We start from the raw sequence: 23,744 nt of genomic DNA, 5'->3' as shown, positions 1-23,744 counted from the left end.
GTCACAGGCGCACCTCCGCCTCCAGGGACTCTCCCAGGAGAGACCCGCGGGCTCCGGGCCTCGAGGAAGAGGCGGTGAGTGCCCGAGGCGCGCGACAGGGACGGGCTCGGGCGAGCGGGTCGCGGGACCTGGACACCGGGGCGGGGGATGGGGGGGGGCGCTGGAGGACGAAGGAGGGGGGAAGGGGTGCCGGGACCTTCTCGGCGGCTCCGAGGCAGCTACAGGGCGGCGCGGCCCGAGTGCCCCGCGGCGGAGGATGAATCCCCGAGCCCGCGCGGGGACCCCGCTTCTCCCCAGTTCGCAGGGAGAGCCGAAAGTGTGGCAGGGAGGCCAGAGGGGGAAGAAAAGCGCCCCCCTAGTGCCCCCCATCTCAGGAAACGGCGCGAATGAGGCTCGGAAGTGACCCTTCTTCCCTTTCTCTCCTCCAAACGCGAGAGCCAAAGATTAGCGCCTGCCCTGGAGGGGTCGGAGGCCGCGAAGATGCGCGGATCGCACGGAAAGAGGGGCCGGGGGTGGGGGGGTGGGGAGCCGAACCTACCGCTGAGGCCTTGCCCTGGGCGGCGGAGAGAACGGGATTCACCGGTACCCGCTCCCGAAGCCCGATCCAGGGCAGCAGGAATTTCAGGGAAGTGCAGCTGGAGCCGGTGCTGCGGGGCGACGGGCACCGAGGGAGGCGCATCGGACGAGCGTTGCTGGGGCCGAGGTGATGCGGGCAGAAGGCAGGCGGAGTAGGGAGGCGCCCTTGGAGACGCGGCCGGCCGCGGGGCGTAGGACTCCAGGGCGCTTTCCCTCAGGGCCAGCCTGGACTTCCTCTCGTATCCCCTCCCATCCCAACCCCCTGCCTGCAACCCCGGGCGTCCTCCTAAGTACCCCCGTCGCGAAGGTCGCACACACCCCCATCCCTTCCAGAAGGCTGAACCATTCTGAACGCGGTGTGGACGCAGGCACTAGGAGGACTCTTCCTGGCGCGCGGGGTCAGAGGGCAGCCGCAGTGGACGCAGGGCAACGAATCCTAGGGTTCCTCGGCCACGTGCTGAGGCTGTGGGCTTGGGGCTGTAAAAGGCCCCCGATCTAGAGGTCAGCTCGGGAGGGGAGACTCCGGAGCCGCGGGGCCAGGCTCTAGGATCTCCGTCCTTGGTGGCTTCTCTCCTCTGGCCCGGGAGGAGCCTGCTACTCAGCGCGCCCACTGCAGTACAGTGACCTGGAACTTGCCTCCCTCCCCGGCGTCTGGAGGGCAGGCCTTCGGCCACCTCGTCGGCTGCAAGCGCCCCTGACCTTTTCTAGGGACCCCCTTTGAAGGTCAGAAGTTCGATGGCGTTGGAGGCGCGGTAGCTCCCCCGGTGGGCGGGACAGGGTGCGCAGACCCCGTCTTGGCTCCCGCCTGCCCCAGCGTCCCGCGGAACCCACAGCCGTGGTCGTACTCGAAACCATCCAGCCAAGGGAGCTTCGGAGTTGGTGGCCCCCTACCAAACAAATGCCCGGCGCACGAAGGAACTAGCCCTTTTCTTTGGGGTCTCGGATCCGGGAGCGCTTTCCTGTTTCCAGCCGTGAGCGCAGAGGGTCGGGCCGGCGCGCGAGCGGCGCGGGTAGGCAGTGCCGAAACGCAAGGCACCACCCGGCCCGCTTCTGGGCGGGGAATCCCGCACCCGTTTGCGCGGACAGCGGTGGTCCTCCGCTTTCCGGGAGAAGGGGCTCCAGGAGGGGACGAACTGCCCGCTGGGCCCCGCCGCCCTCGCACAGGCCGCGCCCCGAGTGCGTTCAGGCACCTTCCTGGCTTCAGGGGGAATTTAAGGCTTCCCATCACCCCCACGATTTCCGATCCTCAATTATGGACCCGGGAGAATTCCTTCTGAGCTTGAAAGGGATTATCCGGATCGCAGAAACATGGCTAAGTGGAAGTGGGAGAAAGTCGACAAGTTAACAGGAACAGAAAGGTTCCTGAAACCAAAGTTCCCGGATTTTACAGGAAACGGTCCTGGAGATGTCGATACCCGGTCTGCACAGTGGGCGCTGGTGAGACAGGTTCGCATCGTGTCGTGTGAGATGTAGCATACCGGGGCGTTTGAAGATTCGCACATGGGGGATTGTGGGGTCCTGTCTGGGACCACAGTCTGCCCCAGCAAACGTCCAAGCGGGCATTGTATCACCCCCACCCACAATATATTCATTCAAAACGCGCACACACGCATCGCGCGGTGACGGGCCTGGACTCGCGGCACAGCAGCAATAAAGTACTTGGGCGCAGACCTCGGGGTTTCCCCAGGGAGGAAGCCTAGAGCTGTCTGCGTGGGATGGGGAAGGAGGGACCCCTGAGCCTAGCTAAGGTGGTCCCAGGGCAGTCCCCACCGAAGGGAAAATCCTGGGGCCCAGGAGACACTTGGGACGGCACCCAGAGGATAGAAGCTCTCTGTAAACTGGGAAAAGCACTAACCCCGCGCTAACTGCAATGTCAGCCAGCGGCCGCCGGCGGGAACACCCAGTGCGTATTCCTTGCTCAACGGCTCCTGGGGGGCAGGGAGTCCCTCCTCGTCTATGTTTTGAGAGCCGAGCGCGTCGCCCAGAGCACAGAGACGGGCTCGCATGGGCAACGAAAGACCCCACCGTCGCGGGCATCACCCAGAAACAGTCCTCCTGGCCCGGAAGGAGTGGGCAGAGTCTGGAATGCGTGGAGGCTGGGGGCCCGGAAGAGGGCAGGTGGGACACCTCGAGTCCAAGAAACTTCTACAGGGCTTGCCGGGGGCCTGCTTGTGGGGCGCCACCAGTCCCCACCCGTCCTGCTTCCAGAGCTTAGGCGCACCCCGAGGCTCACGAGCACGCCTCTGCACGCCGGAGCCCCCCCCCCCAACACCTCTTAGAAATTTTCCATTAGGAAACTGATCTGGAAGAAATTGAGGCCCGGAGAGGAAGGGGGAGGGGCCCCGCCGACCCACATCTGCTTGGATTTTCCGCTTCAGATGCTCCGCAACTGTTTCTCCTCCAGGCCGCGCCCGGCCCCTACCTGCGGCCCATCCCCCGCGGAAACCGACTTTCGCGTGAGATCAAGGCGGAAACGCGCAGACGTTCCACCAGGGATGGGCTGCTGAGAGGGCAGAAGGGGATCAAAGACTTTGTCCTTAAGGAGGCGGGGAGGCGAGGACTCCTTGCAGGCCTCGCACTCGATTTGGAGGAGGGAGTTGAAATCTCTGAAGCGGTGTTTAGGGAGAACGCCAACCGCCCGACAAGCTTAGCCAGCAGAAAACGCTGGACAACCGAGGTGTGAACCGCTTCGGTTTATAAAGCCTTTGTCTACCCAGGCGATTAGCACGATGCTGTTACTCCAGAAAATCCAGCTCGGGTTCGTCTTCACATATATAACTATTTCATGGCTGCCAGGTGTTTTTGGTCTGAGCTATCCAAAAAACGTACTTCGATTTTTCACTCCTTTCCCTGTGGAAGACCAATGGAGATGTCAGCAACTTTTCCTGGGCTCATTGCTCCTCCCAGAGAGGATCGGACAACAATTACAATGTTACTCCCCGTCGTATAAGAGTAATTCCAGGTATCCAGAGCAATTTCATAATGTTATTCATTCTTTGAGAAGCCCAGTCAGTAACTCACTCTGCTCACTCATTCCCAAGTAGTGAAAAGAGAGGTTTCCTTTTGTTTTGTTTTGCTTTTAATACGTTATTTCACTGGTAGCTTACCCCGTAGGAGAAAAGTGTTTGCTTTGGAGTTGGTCGGCTTCTTTCTGATTATCTGATTATGTCTCAGTAACTAGGACAGATCCGCCCTCCTGCACGGGGTCCTGGGGTCCCTTGGTGCTCGAGTGTTTGGTCCTCCGCAGGGTGTCTGTCCTAAGTGGCTCTCCAGGGTGGGAGGGGGGAGGGAAGGAGGCACCACCCAGCGAGGGGATTATTCCCATCTCCCAGTCGCCTATCCCCGCCTGCTCAAGGCTGATTCTGCCTCCTGGAAATCCGAAAAGAGCGCGGTCCTTCTTGGACTTGGTTCTTGGATTGCGTGCTAGAGGGGACCTCCTATTCAAGGAAAAGAGTAGCTGCTGCCTGCTTCTCTCCTTCCACAAGGCGAAGGCATTTAGAGATCAAAATCGGTGCCACTAGTAATTATAGTGATTAGCACAGTCCCCAGCGAGGGCCGCGGAGAGCCACTGAAGGCGCGGTCAGGCTTGGAGACACGGCCACACGCTTCTTCTGATTTTACCCGGGGGTGGGGGTGGGATGGTGAGGGGGCAGCCCTTGCCTCTGCATTCCTTCCCTGTCTCCCAGACCTAGCCCCGATTTCTCCCTCGTCTCTGAGAAGGTGCCCGGCGCTTTGGCACCTCCGCGGTGCAGACAGACATCCCGTCTCCTGGGGAGAGCGCGAGGGTCCTGTGGGAGCGCACAGCGCTCAGCGACCTAAGAATCCCGGCCGAAGGAGAGGGGCGCTAAATGTCCAGCCCTGGCCTCCCACCCTTCCACGGCCCAGCGGCACGAAGCCTCCGAAACAAACTCCCAGCGTGCTCTCACCCCGGCTTAACAGAAACGTCGCCTCAAAATCCTGGTTCGAGGAGAGGCGGCCTATCGACTCCCGGGCAAAACCTCGCTTTTCGCCTCCAGCGAGCCCGCGATCGTGTCTGGAAACCCTTGTGCTGGAGTTTTACCAGTCCGGTGTAAGCTGAAATTCCTCAGTGGCTATACCAGTTACAGACCGCCTTGAAATCCGAAAACCAATTAGTTCATTAACGACAGCGCTGAAACCTCCTTTCAAAAACATCAACCAAAACTTTTCCTTTAAAAAAAAACAAAACCAAACCGAATCTCCCCACCGGAGACCATTTTTGCACATCAAAGAAAGCACAGTTGTTTTCCCCTAGCACGTAGTAATAGTAATCGCCAACCTTTAACGTAAGCCTGACTATAAGGATCTTAAAATACTTTGAGGACACAAAGTCGTTTTATTAATATTTAATTAACATAAGGGACTATTTGCACAGCGAAGCGAACATGGAGGGAAACCGCCCTGATCTAAACAAATCTGTAGGAAGAGGTACGCTCGTTCATTCGTGGTTTAGTAAAGTTACACAAGGCCAGCGGGTGGGCGGGCAGGCAGAACCCGCTCCCTCTAGCCTGGCCTGAGCGCGCGCGGCCGCCCCACCCGGGGCGTGATCGTCTTCCTGCTTCACGCAGATTTTTATTCTTTTTTCTTTCGTTTTAAGGGCTAGCATGGAAGGCGAGTTTCCTGAGAGGTGTGTGTGTCCGGGAACACACTCTTCCATCCTAGGAGAAGGTGGTGACGCCCAAAGCAGAGAGCTATCTCGCGTCTGAGGTTTCGGACGCTAAAGCCGGACTTCAGACAGGCTGGGGGGGGTGGGCACCCGGTAGGGGACCAAGCCCTATCTCGCAGGGCACGCAGGCGGTGGCGGGGGCCCCCTGGCCGGCCTTCTTTTTCCTGGGAGGAAATCTGGTTTTGGAAGTTGCTGTTCCCCTCAGAGCCACAGGCCGAGCTTCAGGCATGCCTGTCGCCAGAGGTCATCTGAATTCCGCAGAAGGGACTCGGGATTCCTACTGTGGGTGCGGGCCCGGAAAGAGATCCTTGCGGCCGGACTTTGCGATGGGGTTCCTGCCCTTTGCGGGCTCAGAACCTCGGGACCGCCCGCGTGGTTAGAAACCCGGGCGTGGGCAGGTTGGCAGAAGGGGGCGCAATGCGCACGGCCGCAGGAGAGGCTGAGTCAACGCGGAGGGGACAGGGCTCTGGAAACAGTGGCAGGCCCGCGCGCACGGGGAGGTGGTGTCAGTACGCTTGGGCAGGGGGGTGGGGGCGCAAAGCACGAGGAAGACCTGGAGCAAACGTGAGCGCGGCGCTCACCGCGGGGGCGCAGGCTACAACCGGGCAGGGCCCGCGTTTGCGAGGAGGGAAGCCTGTGCGGAGCTGGAGCGCGTGAGGCTGTGCGCGCTAGGAGGTGTGCGGGCCGCTCACAGGCGTGCGTGAGGGATGCGGGCGTTGTCCCGCGCGTGCCCGCCTGTCATCCTCCCCGCACTCTGTCTGACCTTCTCCCCAGGTCCTTTCGTCGTGGAAAGGAGGGACCTGGGGTCCGCGTGAGGTCTGGGGAGAGAGTGAGAGCCGGCGCGTGTTGATGGATGGAAGTCTCGTGGAAACGGAGAGGCCAGTACTTTTCATCTCGGCTTCGCCAAAGATCCCTGAGCCGTCCCCGGTTCGCGCGCTCGTCCGCAGCCCGGATCCGGAGTCGGGTTCTCAGGCTGGCGGTTCCGCCATCTGGGAGGGAGATCCGGCGTGGTACCCTGATTGAGGAGGGAGGTGCGACTCCCCTGCGCCGTCCCTCGCCCCTTCTTAACTGCCCCAAGACAGAATTCCTTTTAGTTGCCAGAACAAATACCCAGGAGGAGGAGCACGTTTTCGCATAAATGGGGACTTTTCACGTAACACTTTTTCTCAGTTCAGGAGTATTTTCCCTGGCAAAAGTATCGGTTAGCTGATAAACTACAGGGTGAATTCAAACTGCGGTTTAGGACTTTTTTTGGCCCCAACTCCAGCAGTGTGTTCGTTTTATAGAGGGCAGAAACAAACAAACAAAAAATCTTGGTTATACCACCAATGTTCTTTTCGACCAAAGGGTTGCAGACAAAGATATTATTTAATCTGACTACGGAATTCTCAGTTTTTATCTCCGAGAAGCTTTTGAACCAGGCGAGCCCTCGGGCACCCGGCGGCTTTTCAAGTTCAAGGGCACTTTGTTGTCGCTTTCCCCCTGACAGCGGGGGCGTTAGGGTGTGAGTGTGCGCAGTGGCTGCGTGGAGTTGTGCAAATGCTACTCCACTCCAAAGATCGAAGCTAATTACACTTTTCTTCCAGTGGTGTGAGACTTAGTTTCAATCTTGCATTTCATTCTGGAGAGTTCCCACCGATTGCTAAGCCTTGAGCTGGCATGAGGGGGCGAGGAGAGTTTATTGCGAAATCTTAACTTTTGAATAAATACAAGCAGGCGTGGGGAGAGAAATGCGCGGTGGTGAACGCAGTCGATGGAGCGTGGTCTGGCGACCTGGCGAAACAACAGGCGCCAGGTTACACGTCTTTCGGGGGCTCTCAGCACGTTCTAGACCAAAAGTGATAGCCGAAAACACTTGGTGAACGCCTTAAATATCCGCAGTGAGCACTGCAAAGCTCCTATATGAATCTGCTTTACTTCCTGGAGAGTTGAGGACCAGGGAGGGAAAAAGCCCAGCGCCCTGACTCCCGGTGCACAAATAATTTTAGTGTTTATTGATGTCTACTTAAAGTAATTGACCAGAAAATACCTCCCTGTCTAAGCCACATAAAGAGTGCTCCATTGAAAGCTAATTGACCTATTTATGTTTCAGTTCAGTTTGATGTCTCCATCGTTCTTTTTTGCAGAAGCTGTCAACTCTGACAAAGGAAGGAAACTGGAAGCTAGGGAAGCTGCACCTGCAGAAAGTGCTGGAATTCCCAGGCCAACCCCACCCCACTGTCCTTTACCTGTACTTGGATCTTTCTTACTTAGTCGTTTGAGATTCAGCAGTTACTTGGATTTTCCTAAGTAAAATCCAGAAAGGGAAATTTGTGCTCATTAACATGCACAAACATTTAAATTTCTGAGTGGCTTGGATTGAGTCAAGAGGAAAGGATTCTTCCTGCCATGGCCGCAGAAAGTTGTCAGTAAAAACTGAGAACTTTCAGCAGAAGATAGAAAGGCAATAATTTAGAGACACAGAGAAAATCCCTCGATAGAAAAAAAGAAAAAAATGCTCCAAGTAAAAGTTAGGAAATTTATTTTTTGTACAAAAATCCTTTGAACCTTGTTTGACAGTAAATGTATTTTGTTAGTTATGTGGGTAGATCTGAATTTCTCCGAGACCCTTTGCACTTGTGAATCTGAGATTCATTCTCAGCAAAGATGAGTAATGGATCTTTGAGGAATCTACGCTTTAAAGTTGATGTTCCCTGTTGGTCATGGAAGCAGCTTCGCTTTCGATACTTTATGAGGTTGGTTGTCAAGGGAACCTTGGGTAAAATTTCTCAGGAGTGTCTCTGAAAACATTATTCATAATTAAAAAGTGATGCATAGAAATCACCAGAAAAGTTATGGCAAGTTATGTTCGAACATGTTTTTTGACCATGTGGAATAAATAAAATCATTAAGGTCTGGTTGGGTAAGACTGTCTCCCTGACTTCCTTTGACTGTGCCAGGAGGATCTGAGAGAGCATCATGGATGTGAGAGCAACCTGTGGAGTATGAGCTGAAGGGGACCTCCATTTTCTCTAGATATTTCCTGTATTGAAATACAAATTATAATTCCATCCTTTTAAAGACTCCTACAAAGTGTAGTCCAAGAGGTGTGTAAAGTAGCACTAAAGGGGTATCCTTTTGTTTTTAGACTGGCGACTCGTTTCTTACATGATAGTATACATGTTTCCATGCCATGCTCCCAAATCATCCCACCCTCTCCCTCTCCCACAGAGTCCAAAAGTCCATTCTATACATCTGTGTCTCTTTTGCTGTCTCACATACAGGGTTATCATTACCATCTTTCTAAATTCCATATATATATGTGTTAGTATACTGTATTGGTGTTTTTCTTTCTGGCTTACTTCACTCTGTAAATAGGCTCCAGTTTCATCGACCTCATTAGAACTGATGCAAATGTATTCTTTTTAATGGCTGAGTAATACTCCATTGTGTATATGTACCACAGCTTTCTTATCCATTCATCTGCTGATGGACATCTAGGTTGTTTCCATGTCCTGGCTATTATAAACAGTCCTGGCTGCGATGAACATTGGGATACACGTGTCTCTTTCAATTCTGGTTTCCTTGGTGTGTATGCCCAGCAGTGGGATTGCTGGGTCATAAGGCAGATCCATTTGCAATTTTTTAAGGAATCTCCACACTGTTCTCCATAGTGGCTGTACTAGTTTACATTCCCACCAACAGTGTAGGAGGGCTCCCTTTTCTCCACACCCTCTCCAGCATTTATTGCTTGTAGAATTTTGAATCACAGCCATTCTGACTGGTGTGAAATGGTACCTCATTGTGGTCTTGATTTGCATTTCTCTGATAATGAGTGATGTTGAGCATCTTTTCATGTGTTTGTTAGCCATCCGTATGTCTTTTTTGGAGAAATGTCTATTTAGTTCTTTGGCCCATTTTTTGATTGGGTCGTTTATTTTTCTGGAATTGAGCTGCAGAAGTTGCTTGTATATTTTTGAGATTAGTTGTCAGTTGCTTCATTTGCTATTATTTTCTCCCATTCAGAAGGCTGTCTTTTCACCTTGCTTATATTTTCCTTTGTTGTGCAGAAGCTTTTAATTTTAATTAGATCCCATTTGTTTATTTTTGCTTTTATTTCCAGTATTCTGGGAGGTGGATCATAGAGGATCCTGCTGTGATTTATGTCTGAGAGTGTTTTGCCTATGTTCTCCTCTAGGAGTTTTATAGTTTCTGGTCTTACGTTTAGATCTTTAATCCATTTTGAGTTTATTTTTGTGTAGGTGTTAGAAAGTGATCTAGTTTCATTCTTTTACAAGTGGTTGACCAGTAAAGGGGCATCTTTAATACCTGTAGGTTTTGGGCTTTTTTTTTTTTTCTTTTTTAAAAGGGGGATAAAGACGGTGAAAAATCCCATGTGATAGAGTCTGAAAGATTGAATGAACCCATTGGAACATAAACCCACAGTCAGATGATGTCCCACAGGTTGGTATCTTAGTGGTGAAATTCTCAAGACAGACTCTGTTGCTACCAAACTTGGCTCTGCAGGAAAAAGCAGTTCATTGAGGTCCAAAGGTTTGTAGGGCAGGGCTTGTCAAGGCTGTGTAGTAGCCTATACTGCTAATGTAGCTTCTAAAGGCATCGGGTTTACAGTCTGACTTATCTTGGGCTCTAGTGGACTGTGACAGTATGTCAGCTGCTAATATTTATGTGGAGAATCAGCATTTACTAGGGCAGTGGACTTATGAAATAATCCAGACAGAAGCCCTTGCACTCACTAAAAACTGCTCCCACTGAACTACTCACTAAAAGAATAGGTGCCGTTTCTAAGCCCATTCGTGTTCACCCAGATGCACCATGGCATACTTTATTAGGTCATTTTTTACCTCTTCACAGTCAGCTAAACCAGGAGCCTGTGTGATGAGTCACCGGCATGTGAAGGTGGCTACAACAGATAGGTTGGCTGAATATTCCAGGCGCTGGCTATTCATAAGTAGTCTAGAGCTGGCCTCACTTAGAAGTAGCTTGTACATTACGTTTCAGAAGGAATGTCATTCTTTGAATTGGGGAGGCCTCCCTCTCTCCTGCTTGCAAACAGGCTGTTACTCATTCAGGAGACATTCCTGGGGGGCCACAGTGTGCCAGGCACCCAGCCACGCATTCACTTGATAAGAGGCCCTGCCATGGAGTCAGTCCATTCTGCCTGCCTGTGAGAATCTGGCCTACTAATGTGTACCAAGGACCTTAGAAATGTTCACAGCTTTTAAGCTAGTATTTCTGTTTCTCGTAATTTGTCGTATGGAAATGATTTCTAATATGACAAAACTTTTTTTTTAAGTTTTTCTTTAGATGAGTTCTTGCATACGGTTAAGAATGCAAGCTTTGGTGTCACGTCTAGTTTGGTTTCTCTCTAAGCCTTGGTTTTGTGATCTGTACAGTGGGGATAATAGCTGCTTCTAAGAGGGCTATGATTTTTAACTAAAATCAGGAACCATATAATTCAAACCAGTCAACCCTAAAGGAAAAAGAAAGTGAACGTGTAGTCATTCAGTCGTGTCCGGTTCTTTGTGACCCCCTGGACTGTAGCCTTTCAGGCTCCTCTGCCCATGGGATTCTCCAGGCAAGTATACTGGAGTGGGTTGCCATTTCCTTCTCTGGGGGATCTTCCCAACCCAGGGATTGAACCTAGGTCTCCTGCATTACAGGCAGATTCTTTTCCATCTGAGCCACCAGGGAAGCCCGTCTCAACCTTGAATTGGAAGGACTGGAGCTTCAACTGAAGCTCCAATGCTTTGGCCAGCTGATGGGAAAAGCCAACTCATTGGAAAAGACCCTGATGCTGGGAAAGATTGAAGGCAAAAGGAGAAGGGGGTGACAGGATGAGATGGTTAGTTAGCATCACCAACTCAATGGACATGAATTTGAGCAAACTCTGAGAGATAGTGGAGGGCAGAGGAGACCAGTGTGCTGCAGTCCCTGGAGTTACAAAGCACTGGACATGACTTAGCGACTGCACAACAGCAAAACCATATGATTCACCCATTTGAAGTGTACAGTTCAGTGGTTTTTAGTATATATCCTCATATATGTGCAATCCTCCTCACAAATAAGTTTTAGAACACTTTTATCACCTCCAAAAGAAACCCCACTAGCTATTAACTCCCAATCTTCCCACCCCTACCAGTAGCCCCAAACAACCACTAACCTACTTTCTTTCTCTGCATTTCCCTGTTCTAGACTCTCACATGACTAGAATCCTATAGTATGTGGTCTTATGTGTCCAGCTTCTTCCAGTTAGCATGATGTTTTCACAGTTCATCGATGTTGTAGCATGTATCAGGACTCCATTCCTTTTTTATGGTCAAATAATATTCCATTGTATGGATATACCACATTTTCTTTTTAAAAAATATTTTAATTATTTGACTGTACCAGGTCTTTATTTTTGGCACTTGGGATCTTCAGTCATTGTTGCAGCATATGGCGTCTGTAGTTGCGGCATCCAGAATCTATTAGTTGCAGCATCCAAACTCTCAGTTGGAGCACATGGGATCTAGTTCCCTGACCGGGGATCAAACTCAGGCCCCATGCATGGGAGCATGGAGTCTTAGCCCCTGGACTGCCCGAAAGTCCACATTTTCTTTATCTGCTCTTTGATGATCATGTGTTTTGTTTCCACCTTTTGGCTTTGATGAATAATGTTCCTCCAACTTTTATTTTGGTCCCTTAAAAATTTTGAAAGTGAAAGTTGCTCAGTTGTGTCCGACTCTTTCTGACCCCGTGGACTATACAGTCCGTGGAATTCTCCAGGCCAGAATACTGGAGTGGGTAGCTTTCCCTTCTCCAGGGGATCTTCCCAACCCATGGATTGAACCCAGGCCTCCCGCATTGCAGGTGGATTCTTTACCAACTGAGCCACCAGGGAAGCCCAAGAATACTGGGGTGGGTAGCCTGTCCCTTCTCCAGCAGATCTTCTTGATCCAGGAATCGAACCAGGGTCTTCTCCATTGCAGGTGAATTCTTTACCAACTGAGCTGTGAGGGAAGCAATATTTTGTGAATTTTATAGCAAGGATAATCTGGCCTGGGTAACTCGTACATTTGAGTCTGGTGTTAAGGATAGGGCAAGATTATGGATTTCATCCTGGTATTGGTCAGTTAGCTCAGTACACATTCAAACTGTTCCAAGCCACATTTACAGGTTTCATCTGTACCCTTATGTCCAGCAGACTAGTTTATAATGAATGGGCTTGTTCACCAGAAAGATAAGACTCTAAGCTCATCTCTGCTCTTGCCTGGGAAATCCCATGGTCAGGCTACAGTGCGTGGGACTGCCAAAAAATTGGACATGGCTGAGTGGCTAAACAACAGCTAGTCAGAAAACAGCCCTGTGGTTGGTAGCACTGATTGTGGTGACTTAACAGAGGTCCTGAGATTTGACTTTTGGCATTTTCCCTTTAGAAATTGTATCTCCTGGATGTTGGGAATATTCTGGGTCTTGATCTGGGTGATGGTTACATGAGATTCATGTGAAAAATTCACCAAGCTGCTTACTTAAAACTTGTATATAATATTTAATTATATGAAAATTACTCTCTAATTAAAGAAAATAAGTATAACCCGGCAGAAATTATAATCAGATCACCCTTTTAACTCGACCATCCCAACTACTTCTGCCTTTCTGGCTGTTTCTAAATGACCACAGAGACAGGCCACACAGCTGGTAAGGGACAGAGCTGGGGTTTAATCCAGCTCTTACTCGGTGTGTAGTGTGACTTTCACTGGGAACTCTTCCAGTGCCTAGGATCTGCCTGAACCATGTGGCGAATGAGTCCTGGGGCTGCTCTAGGGGCTCAGGTCTCCTGGACCTGGGGTGCATGCTCTGTCCATCCTGTGCCCCTCTTTACCCCTCGCTCCCAGCATTGTACTGGTCGTGTAGTAGATGGCCAGTACATATGTGTTGAGTCAGTGTTACCAGAGCAGAGTTCTTGCCAAAGGCCAAGCAGACTGCCCACTTGGCAGTTGCTGGAAAAACCAAGGCAGGAAACTCAATTCCTATTTTTTCCCCATGGCAACACCAATGGCTGTTGGTCTGTCACAAGCGCATGGAAAGTTCCCACTGGAGATATCAGAGCTCTCTGGCAGGACCCGTAGGTGTTAATTTTAGCTTTCAATGACTGATGCCCTTGTATAATTTAATGGGTCAGGAGGAGCATGAGCGAAAGCCAAGATTACTCACTCAGAGAGCTTTTCCTTTCCTGTCGAGCACTTGCTGAGTTATTCAGTTTGTAAAGGACTTGCCACTTATTCATTTATTTGGAGAGAGTTTCCGCTGTTTTGAGTCTAGCCTGATAACTATAAATGATTCCTTAAATCTATTAGCAATCTATCCTATCAATCAGATTTTCTTTCTGAGTTTATGCATTAAACATGAGTTCAACTCACAGCGTCAAATGCTAAAAGGCTATAGATATAATCATAAAATAAAATGCTCACATTTCCCTACATACCCTGAGTTGAAATATACGTAGGTTGAATGTCAATTACTTGGAACGAGGAAGTGAATATCCACAGGGGTTTCTGTGTCTACCCCATTTTACTACTTGAGTCCTGGTAGGAAATGAGGACTTGGCATATTGAGGAAAGAGGCTTGTGCTTCTGGAGAAATAATATCTCAGCTGCCAATTGCAGCTGCCCTGGGGTCACTGGGGATAGGACTCTCTAGCTGAGCACAGATTCATGCATTTGACTTTGTGCATCGTCTACTCCCACACTGTATGTAACCCATCTCCCTGGGCCTCAGGTGCATCAGCTGTTGGAGGAGCTTTCTGAGCTTTTGCCTGGTGGTGGTCCCTGCTGGTCCACAGAACAGCTTCAGCGGACTGTGTTCTTCGCTTGTTCAGTGGGCTTTGTCGAATTCCTTGAATATTTTATTGATCCCTCCCTAATTAATATTGGAAAGTCGGTAGAAAATGGTGAAAGAGGATCATAGACTTCGTAATGCAATGTAATAGAAATGGAAAGGAATTATTAGATGCTGTGAAAGTGTGGGTCTTTAAATTCAACCGAAAGAAATAAAACTGCCCAACTGTGGACCCAATCATGAAGGACAAGAATGATAATAGAGAACATGGATAAGGTGTTAAAATATAATAGTATAAATACATCTGAGGTAAGCAAACAGGTTAACAGGGGGAAAGCTCTCTCTGTGTAAAAGTATTTGACTATACTATCTATAAAAGAAAGCAGGATAGAATTAGGATACGTCATGTTGTGAACCTCTGATGAAATTATGGATTTCACCAAAGGCCGCCTCATCATCAATGGCCAATAGAAGGCATTGTCTTTGGTTTTCATTAGTTTTACTGATTTGCCTAGAAATACGTTGTTTTGTTGTAGTTATCATGCTCGACTCTGTGCTTTGATGTCTCTTGTCATTTTAGAAAATTCTCAGTAGTCTTGTCTTCAAATATCACTTCTCTTTATCCCCTCCATCATCTTGTCCCCACTCCAGTAATACCTATGTTAGATCTTGACAGTGAGCTCCACATGTTTCATATGCATGTTTTTGCGTTGTTCATGCTTGCAATTTGGGCCAGTGTTCAGACTAAATCTGGTTTCCCTTTCTCTCAGGGTATAGACCTGAGGTCTCAATTGAAAGCTTTTTATCAATCCTGAGCCTTAGAAAGCCTCAAGGCTCCTCCTCTCTGGCAGGCCTGGGGTTCTAATTTTTTGCATCTCTAGCAGCATGGCTTGCATTAGTTTCCTAGCATTGCTGTAACCAATACCGCAAACTTGGTGGCTTAAAAACAATAGAAATTTATTCTCCCGCAGTTCTGGAGATCAGGAATCGAGGTGTCATGAGGGCCATGCTTCCTCTGAAAGCTCTCAGGAAGATTCCTTCTATGCCTCCTCCATCTTCTGGTGCCCCCAAGCCTCCCTGCATTGGTAGCTGGAGCACTCTGATCTCTGGCTCCATTCTCCCAGGGTCTCTTGCCGTGTGTCTCTGTGTTCTCCTCTCTTCCTGTAAGGAGGCCAGTCATGGAATTTAGGGCCCGCTCTGAATCAGAATGGGCTTCTCTAGTGGCTCAGGAAGTAAAGAATCTGCCTGCAGTGCCGGAGACCTGGGTTCGATCCTTGGGTCAGGAAGATCCCCTGGAGAAGGGAATGGCTACCCACTCCAGTATTCTTGCCTGGGGAATCCCATGGACAGAGGAGCCTGGTGGTCTGTAGTCCATGGGGTCACAAAGAGTCGGACACAATTGAGCGACTAACACTACACTGAATCAGGATGATTTCATCTCAAGATAAACTAACTACTTACGTGTCCAGGTAAGGTTACTCACTGAAATTCTTGGAATTTGGGAGTACACTGCTTACTGCTCTGATTCTGCTGCTCACATATATCTCTTTTTTCCCCTGCTGATTTTTTTTCTACCTATCATGTTAGAGGCCACGTCATGTTAGAATGCTAGGGGGAAAAAAAAAAAGCCAGTAACATGATGTTAGAGGACAGTGTCAATGATAAGACAAGAATGGAACATAGAACAAAACCAGAAAGCAGAGCAAACAAAGAAAAGGAAGAGATCTTGGCCAGATCAGAGAGTGGGTCTGACTGACAGTTCTAAGCTGTTTGGAAGGACATGCGGGCAGCTGGGCTTCCATGTCGGGTGGTTGAGAAGCTATTCAGTTTTTTCTCTGGGGGCCCGGCTGTGAGTATCTATAATCGTTTCGTGTGTGTGTGTATTAGTCGCTCAGCTGTGTTTGACTCTTTGCGACTCCATAGGCTGTAGCCCACCAAGCCCTTCTGTCCGTGGGATTCTCCAGGCAAGAACTGGAGTGGGTTGCCATTCCCTCCTCCGGGGGATCTTTCCAACCCAGGGATTGAACCCAGGTCCCCCATACTGTGGGCAGATTCTTTACCAGCTGAACTACCAGGGAAGCCCAAGAATACTGGAGTGGGTAGCCTAACCCTTCTCCCAGGGATCTTCCCAACTCAGGAATCAACCCGGGGTGTCCTGCATTGCAGGTGGATCCTTTACCAGCTGAGCTACCAGGGAAGGCCCATAATTGTTTTAACTGGGGCCATTTAGTTTCTTTTTGGTCAAATCCTCCCATTTCTTGTCTGGGGAAAGTGCACCTCATTCCAGTTTTCTGGGAACTTAAGTGGGAGAGACAGCTATTCAACATATAAGATGTTCACTTAATTCTTCTATTTTCCATCCAGGTTTCTGCTCCCACCTTCTGCTCTGCCTGCTTTGCCTGAGTCTGGGGACTCCACAAATGGAAGATTTGGAGACAAAAGTATTTAGAAAAGAAGTGTACTCGAAAAAGATCTGTTAAGAATCTCCATGGGCTAAAAGGATTAAATCATCAAAAAATATATGCATGTATCTAAAGGTAAAAAAATGCTCAAAATTACCAAGGTTACTGAGATTACAGTTGGTCTGTGCATGGCAGAAAAATAGCAAATTTATCACGATTGTCATATCCACAAGGGTCCTGACAAATCTCCAAGCAGCAGCATTGCAGAAGTCTGGGAGAAAGTTGTTTTTGCTAGGGAGCTAGTAACTTACCGGAAAGGGTCAAGATTTCTTTTATTTCCCTGACCCTGTTTTGTTTGTTTCTCTCAGGTACAATGTGCTTTTCCCTTTTTGACTATGAGATGAGGTGTGTATGATTACCCAAAGTGAGATGCCGTTTCACTTCTACAGTTCCACCTGGTGGTCAGGTTTCTGGTCCTGAGGCACATATTTAACCATGTGAGTTTGTTTTACTAATTTTTTAGACTCAGTATTTATCCATTTGATGTTTCATTTAGTTCAGTTGCTCAGTTGTGTCCAACTCTTTGCGACCCCATGAACTGCAGCATGCCAGGCCTCCCTGTACATCACTAACTCCCAGAGTTTACTCAAACTCATGTCCATTGAGTCAGTGATGCCATCCAACCATCTCATCCTCTGTCATCCCCTTCTCCTCCCACCTTCAATCTTTCCCAGCATCAGGGTCTTTTCCAAGGAGTCAGTTCTTCGCATCAGGTGGCCAAAGTATTGGAGTTTCAGCTTCAGCATCAGTCCTTCCAATGAATATTCAGGACTGATCTCCTTTAGGATTGACTGGTTTGATCTCCTTGCTGTCCAAGGGACTCTCAAGAGTCTTCTCCAACACCACAGTTCAAAAGCATCAATTCTTTGGCGCTCAGCTTTCTTTATAGTCCAACTCTCACATCCATATAGGACTAGTAGTACAAAAACCGTAGCTTTGACTAGACGAACCTTTGTAAGCAATGTCTCTGCTTTTTAATATACTGTCTGGGTTGGTTTAATTTTATTTGATTAGTAGTTTTATCTACATAGGTACCAAAGAGGTGAATGATAATAATAATACACTCCTTGTATATGGTTAACAAAACTAGAGTCATATGATACTAAGACCCAAGAGTTAACTTTGCCTGTACATTTCCTACTCATACATGTCTAAGAGTTTATTATTAAAAGTTCATCTACTGAGAATAGGAATGAAGAACCAGCCATTCATCTCTGCTTTGTTTTGCTTGCAGTTCCTGTATCTGTAGGGACATCTCTTTTTCAAGTTAGTCAATGCCTCATCTGCTTGTGATTCTGTGAAGTGACTGGGATCAGCTGGGTGGTTCTTCTGCTCTCTAGGACTGCAGTCCTTTGGGGGCTCAGCTGGGCTGGGACAACCGAGATGGCTCACTCAGCTGTGATAGGATCTTCTGGGCAGGACTTTCTCTGGGGAAGTTCCTTGGGGTTGAGAAGGCATGAGAGGCTCTCATTTTTGAGAACCAGGCTTGTGGAAGGGGACAGGAGGGAGGCAAAGCAAGAAGCCAGCTCCAAAGTGTTGGGTGGCAGGGACGTCTAGACAGCTGGGCTGGCTGGAATGCTGGAGAGCAGAGCCTTTCTTTCTTTCTTTCTCCATTAAGGCCCAGGGCCCCCTTCTCTCTCCTCTGGCTTCTTCATGGGCTCTTTTCAGCAGGTGGCTACACTTCTATGAGGCAGCTCAAGGCTCCCAAAGCATAAAAGCAAAATCTGCCACGATTTCTGAAGGCTCCTGCCATATTCTATTGGTTAAGACAGTCACAGGCCAACACACAGATTCAGGAAGAGGGGAGATAAATATCTCTTGGTATGGAGAATGCCAAACAACTTGGAGTCATCTTTATTCTTCCACACTAAACAAAATCTGTGTTAGTTGCCACGGACTGCAATAACAAATGACCAGAAACTTGGTGGCTTGAAACAACAAAAATTTATTTTCTCATAGTTCTGAAGGACAGAATCCAAAATCAAGGTGTGGGCAGAGCTGCATTCCCTCCGCAGGCTCTAGAGAGGGCTCTTTCCTTGCTCCGTCCAGCTTCAGATGGCTCAAGGCATCCCTTGGCTTGTGGCTGAATCATTCTAGGCTCTGCCTCTGTCTTCACACAGCCTTCCTGGCATCTGTATCACTGCTTGTGTGTGTGTGTGTGTGTGTGTGTGCGCGTGTGTGCATGTGCTCAGCTGGGTCTGACTCGTTGTGATCCCACAGACTGTAGCCCATCAGGCTCCTCTGTCCATGGGATTTTCTAGGCATGCATACTGGACTGGGTTGCCATTTCCTCCCCCCAGGGGATCTCCTCTACCCAGGGATCAAACTTGCATCCCCTGCATCTCCTATATTTCAGATAGACTCTGTGCCACTGAGCCACCTGGTACCCTTCCCTTCGCTCTCTTTCTCCTTTTTCCTTGTAAGGACACTTAGCAATTGAATTTAGCACCCATCTCAAATTCAGGATATCCTTCAAGATTCTTAACTTGACTGCATTTGCAGAGACCCCATTTCCAAATAAGGTCACGTTCACAGGTATTGAGGTTGAGGACTTGAATGAATCTTTGAGGGACACAGTTCAATCCATTCTGCAAACATGAGTCTTTTTAATTATCCTACTTGGAATATATTGTACTTTCTGGTGATGTGGCTACATGTTTTAAGCAGTTCTGGAAAATGTAGTCATTATATTTAAAAATATTATATTTTCCTCCTGGGTTCCCAGTCATGTATGTACTAGTCAAGGGGCATTTTTTTTTTTTTCTGTAAAAGGCCATTGAGTAAATATTTTAGGCTTTGGAGGCCATATGATCTTTGTCTCCAATACACAGCTCCATTGTATTGTGAAAAAAGCCATAGGCAACACACAATCAAATTTGTGTGGTGGTGCCATTAAAACTTTATTAAAAGCAGATGGCCCACTGGATTCGACACATGGGCTGTAGTGTGCCAAGCTCTGTGCTAGGTTTTGTTCTTTTCCTATCTCTTTTATACTTTTTCATATCTTTATCCCTCTCTCTCTGCTGTATTCTAGAAAGGTTATTCAGATATATTTTCCATTTCATGAATTCTCTCTTTAACAGTGTGATCTACTGTTAACACACCCACTGAGTTTAGTTTTTTATCCAACAGTTATGTTGTTAATTTGAAAAGTTCTGTGTGTTTTTATCCGATTCTACCAACTGATATCTAATGTTTTCCTGTTGTTTATTCATAAATTGTAAGTGTATCCTTTCTTTAGATGTTTTATTTTTCACAATTCTGCATGCTGTTGCTACAATAGAAACATCTATAGTTCTTGGTGACCTACAGCTGTTGTTTCTTGTTTCTGTTAGCTTTTGTTCATAGTGACTTGCCTTCGCAAATATTTGTTGATTTTGTTTGTGCTGAATTTTAATTTGTAGGATTCCTGCAAACTAACCTGAGAAGCCTTCCTGCCAAAGAGGATCTACGCCTGCTTTTACCAAACAGATGGGGAAGTTCACCTTGGAATTATTCAAAGTTTTTTTTGGGGTGAGAATCTCAGATTTGGGTCCCTCTCTGGGGCTTCCCAGGTGATTCAGTGGTAACGAATCTGCCTGCCAATGCAGGAGATGCTGGTTTGATCTTTGGGTTGGGAAGATCCCCTGGAGAAGGAGATGGCAACCTCCTTCAGTATTCTTGTCTGGAAGATCCCATGGACAGAGGAGCCTGGCGGGCTACCGTTCATGGGGTCGCAAAGAGCGGGACCTGACCGAGTACACACACACACCCACACACACACACCCACACACACACATCCACACACACACACACAGCCTACCTCAGGACAGCTCCACCCAGTCCCTGTTGCCGTGGTTCAGGCCAGTTTCCACCACTCAGATTCCTGGTTACGCCAGCCCTGTCTCCCTCCTGGCCTTCCTGCCAGCTCCTGCCCATTCCTGTCCTCGCTCTTGGTGACTCCTGCCCAGCTTCTGGTCACAGAAGACTGGAGACCCCCAGTCCCCTCTCGTCTCCCCGGCCCCCTCTTAGATTCCGCCTTCCTTTGTGTGTCCGTCTGTCTATTTCGTGAGTAGATCTCGTGAAGCAGGTCAGCCCCAAGGCGCCTTCTTGCTCAGGGTGTGGAGATTGCTCTTTTGTGGAACTTACCTTAACAAGGAATATACGCCTTGGTAATGTGTTGGGTGTCACCTTAGGTGGGAAAGCAGGGACTTACACCCCAGGCTGCTCAGAGATGGAAGAGCCTCGGTCCCTACCCCACAGGTGACCCTGAGGGTGGAACAGCTCCGTGGACACAAGGTAGGCACTTCATACATTCAGGTGTGAAATTCGAGTCACAGGGACCTCCTCCAGGATTCAGCCTTGCATTTGATTCTTCACCTTCCCCTCAATCGTGGCTCCCTGTCGACCCAGTGGATTATCCTGCACGGCCACCATAACCCTTGCTCTGAGGAAATGCTAGGATAAATGTGTACGTGTACCCTGCTTAATAGTCCCCACCAGGGGACTCCCCTGGAGGTCCAGTGGCTAAGACTCTGAGCTCCCAATGCAGGGAGCCTAGGTTCAGTCCCTGGTCAGGGAACTAGATCCCACATGCCGCAACTAAGACCTAGTATAGCCAAATAAAAAAACCGTATGGCCCTTCTTAGCGATACCAGTGTGGCTTTTGGTTCTTTTAATTTGTTCAGGCCACGTGGCATGTGGGGTCTTAGTTTTCCAACGATGGATCAAACCTGCAGCCACTACATTGGAAGGGCAGAATCTTAACCACTGGACCGTCAGGGAAGTCCTGTGCTATCAGTTTTGACCAGGGGCAATCCAAAGAAAAGTGAAAGTGAAAGTCACTCAGTTGTGTCCGATTCTTTTCGACCCCACAGACTCTGCAGTCCATGGAATTCTCCAGGCTGGAATACTGGAGTTACTGGGTAGTCTTTCCCTTCTCCAGGGGATCTTCCCAACCCAGGGATTGAACCCAGATCTCCCGCGTTGCAGGCAGATTGTTTATCAGTTGAGCCACAAGGGAAGCCCAAAGGAAGGAAGCTCTAATTGTAGAATTTGGGACTTTGACAGAGTTGTTTTGCAAGGTCAGAAGGGAGAGTTATTGGGGGACCTTTTTGGCTCCCCTGAAATCACATTAAGTATTCATTCAGTGGCCGCTTGCTTAATCGACAGTAGGGATGGCTGCATGTGGAGACAGGCCTGTCATTATTCCTGGCTCTATTAACATGAACAGCTGAAAGAATATGATGCAAAAATCCCCTTACATAGAACCCCCCACTGAAAAAACAACCAACTTACTATGTGCTCATATTTATTTAAATCTCTGAACAGAGCTGTTCTCTGCTGAGTTATAATGAGGAGTGAGTTTTCCGAGGGTGTGATTTATGAGCCTCTCACAGATGGGTTTTAAATGGGGGGACTGACAGTTCCACTCCAGCTATGGCAGGGCTGGGGTCTTTCAGGCCCAGAGGAGCTGAAATGAGCTGGTGGGAGGCAAGGGAGGGGTGGTGCATGGGCGGATCCCCTCGCCAAGGGCCAGGGGCGGGCAGCCAGCCCTGGCTCTTGCGCTTGTGAGCTCCTCTACCCGGCGATGCTGGATTATTCCGTTTTGTTTCTCTCGAGGAAGAAATAACACAGGTTGACATGAAGATTGAAAGTGGGGTCTCTCTTGTGCCCCAGATGGCCCCAGAAATGGAACCATTCACACTTCTTTTGTGCTCACGCTTCTTTTCCCTAGAACTGTTTGGTGATAAGGTTAGCATTTCATTGGATTTTTAAAATTTCTTTCTCTTTATTGTGTATTCCAACCAGAAGCAGGAGGATGCTGATTCCCTTTAGGATGGACTGGTTGGATCTCCTTGCAGTCCAAGGGACTCTCAAGAATCTTCTTCAACACCACAGCTCAAAAGCATCAATTCTTCGGGCGATTGGAAAATGCCACCCGCCTCAAGATATGTTGACATCTTAGTCCCTTGAACCTGTGAGTGAGACCTTGTTTGATAAAAGGACTTTGCAGGTGTAAGTTGAGCATCTTGAGAGGAGACCGTCATCCTGGATCATCCAGTTCAGTTCAGTTCAGTTGCTCAGTTGTGTCCAACTCTTTGCAACCCCATGGACTGCAGCACGCCAGGCCCCCGTGTCCATCACCAACTCCCAGAGTTTACCCAAACTCATGTCCATCAAGTCGGTGATGCCATCCAACCACCTCATCCTCTGTCGTCCCCTTCTCCCGCCTTCAATCTTTCCCAGCATCAGGGTCTTTTCCAAGGAGTCAGTTCTTCACATCAGGTGGCCAAAGTATTGAGTTTTAGCTTCAACATTAGTCCTTCCAATGAATATTCAGGACTGATCTCCTTGAGGATTGACTGGTTTGATCTCCTTGCTGTCCAAGGGACTCTCAAGAGTCTTCTCCAACACCACAGTTCAAAAACATCAATTCTTCGGCACTCAGCTTTCTTTACAGTCCAACTCACATCCATACATGACTACTAGAAAAACCATAGCCTTGACTAGACAGACCTTTGCTGGCAAAGTAATGTCTCTGCTTTTTAATATGCTGTCTAGGTTAGTCATAACTTTCCTTCCAAGGAGTAAGCATCTTTTCATTTCATGGCTGCAGTCACCATCTGCAGTGATCATCCAGGTGGGCCCTAAATGCCATCACGAGGGTCCTTAAGGGACAGAGGCAGAGGGGGCAGGCAGATGCACAGAGGGAGCAACGATGGGAAGATGGGGGCAGAGACGGAAGGATGCGTCCACAAGCCAAGGAGGCCAAGGAGGGCCGGTCCACCCCAGAGGCTCGAAGAGGAGAGGAGAGCTTCTCCCCCGGGATCCTAGGAGGGAGCACACCCCTGCCAGGGCCTTGACCTCTGACCTCTGTCCTCCAGAACTATGTGTGAATAAATTTTGGTTGTTTGAAGCCATTCAGTGTGTGGTCCTTTGTTACATCCTAGGAAATGGGTATAGATGACTATGCCTCAAACACCCAGTTCCAGGAAACGGACGAGATCGGGATATAAACAAACACCTACCCAGTTTGTTCTAAGTTGTTTTCATTGTTGTTTAGTCACTAAGTCGTGTCCCACTCTTTTTGACCCCATGGACTGTAGCCCGCCAGGCTCCTCTGTCCATGGGGATTTTCCAGGCAAGAGAACTGGAGTGGGTTGCCATTTCCTCCTCTGGGGATCTTCCCCAGCCAGGGATCAAACCCAGGTCAAACTGGG

The 23,744-nt window shown here is 48.9% G+C and overlaps 1 long non-coding RNA gene across 1 annotated transcript; it reads left to right on the top strand.

Moving 5' to 3' along the window:
* The first annotated feature begins 1,210 nt into the window (after positions 1 to 1,210).
* Positions 1,211 to 23,444, top strand: LOC105604908 (uncharacterized). The gene is made up of 5 exons (XR_009595795.1): positions 1,211 to 5,221; positions 6,035 to 6,291; positions 7,387 to 16,979; positions 19,947 to 20,055; positions 22,333 to 23,444. It is a non-coding gene; the product is annotated as an uncharacterized LOC105604908 (long non-coding RNA).
* The last annotated feature ends 300 nt before the right edge of the window (positions 23,445 to 23,744 follow it).

This window comes from Ovis aries, chromosome 1, assembly GCF_016772045.2.
Source record: "Ovis aries strain OAR_USU_Benz2616 breed Rambouillet chromosome 1, ARS-UI_Ramb_v3.0, whole genome shotgun sequence".
NCBI classification, from domain to species: Eukaryota; Metazoa; Chordata; class Mammalia; order Artiodactyla; family Bovidae; genus Ovis; species Ovis aries.
The sequence above is the reverse complement of the archived record's forward strand: the minus strand, read 5'-3'. Positions and strand labels throughout refer to the sequence as shown.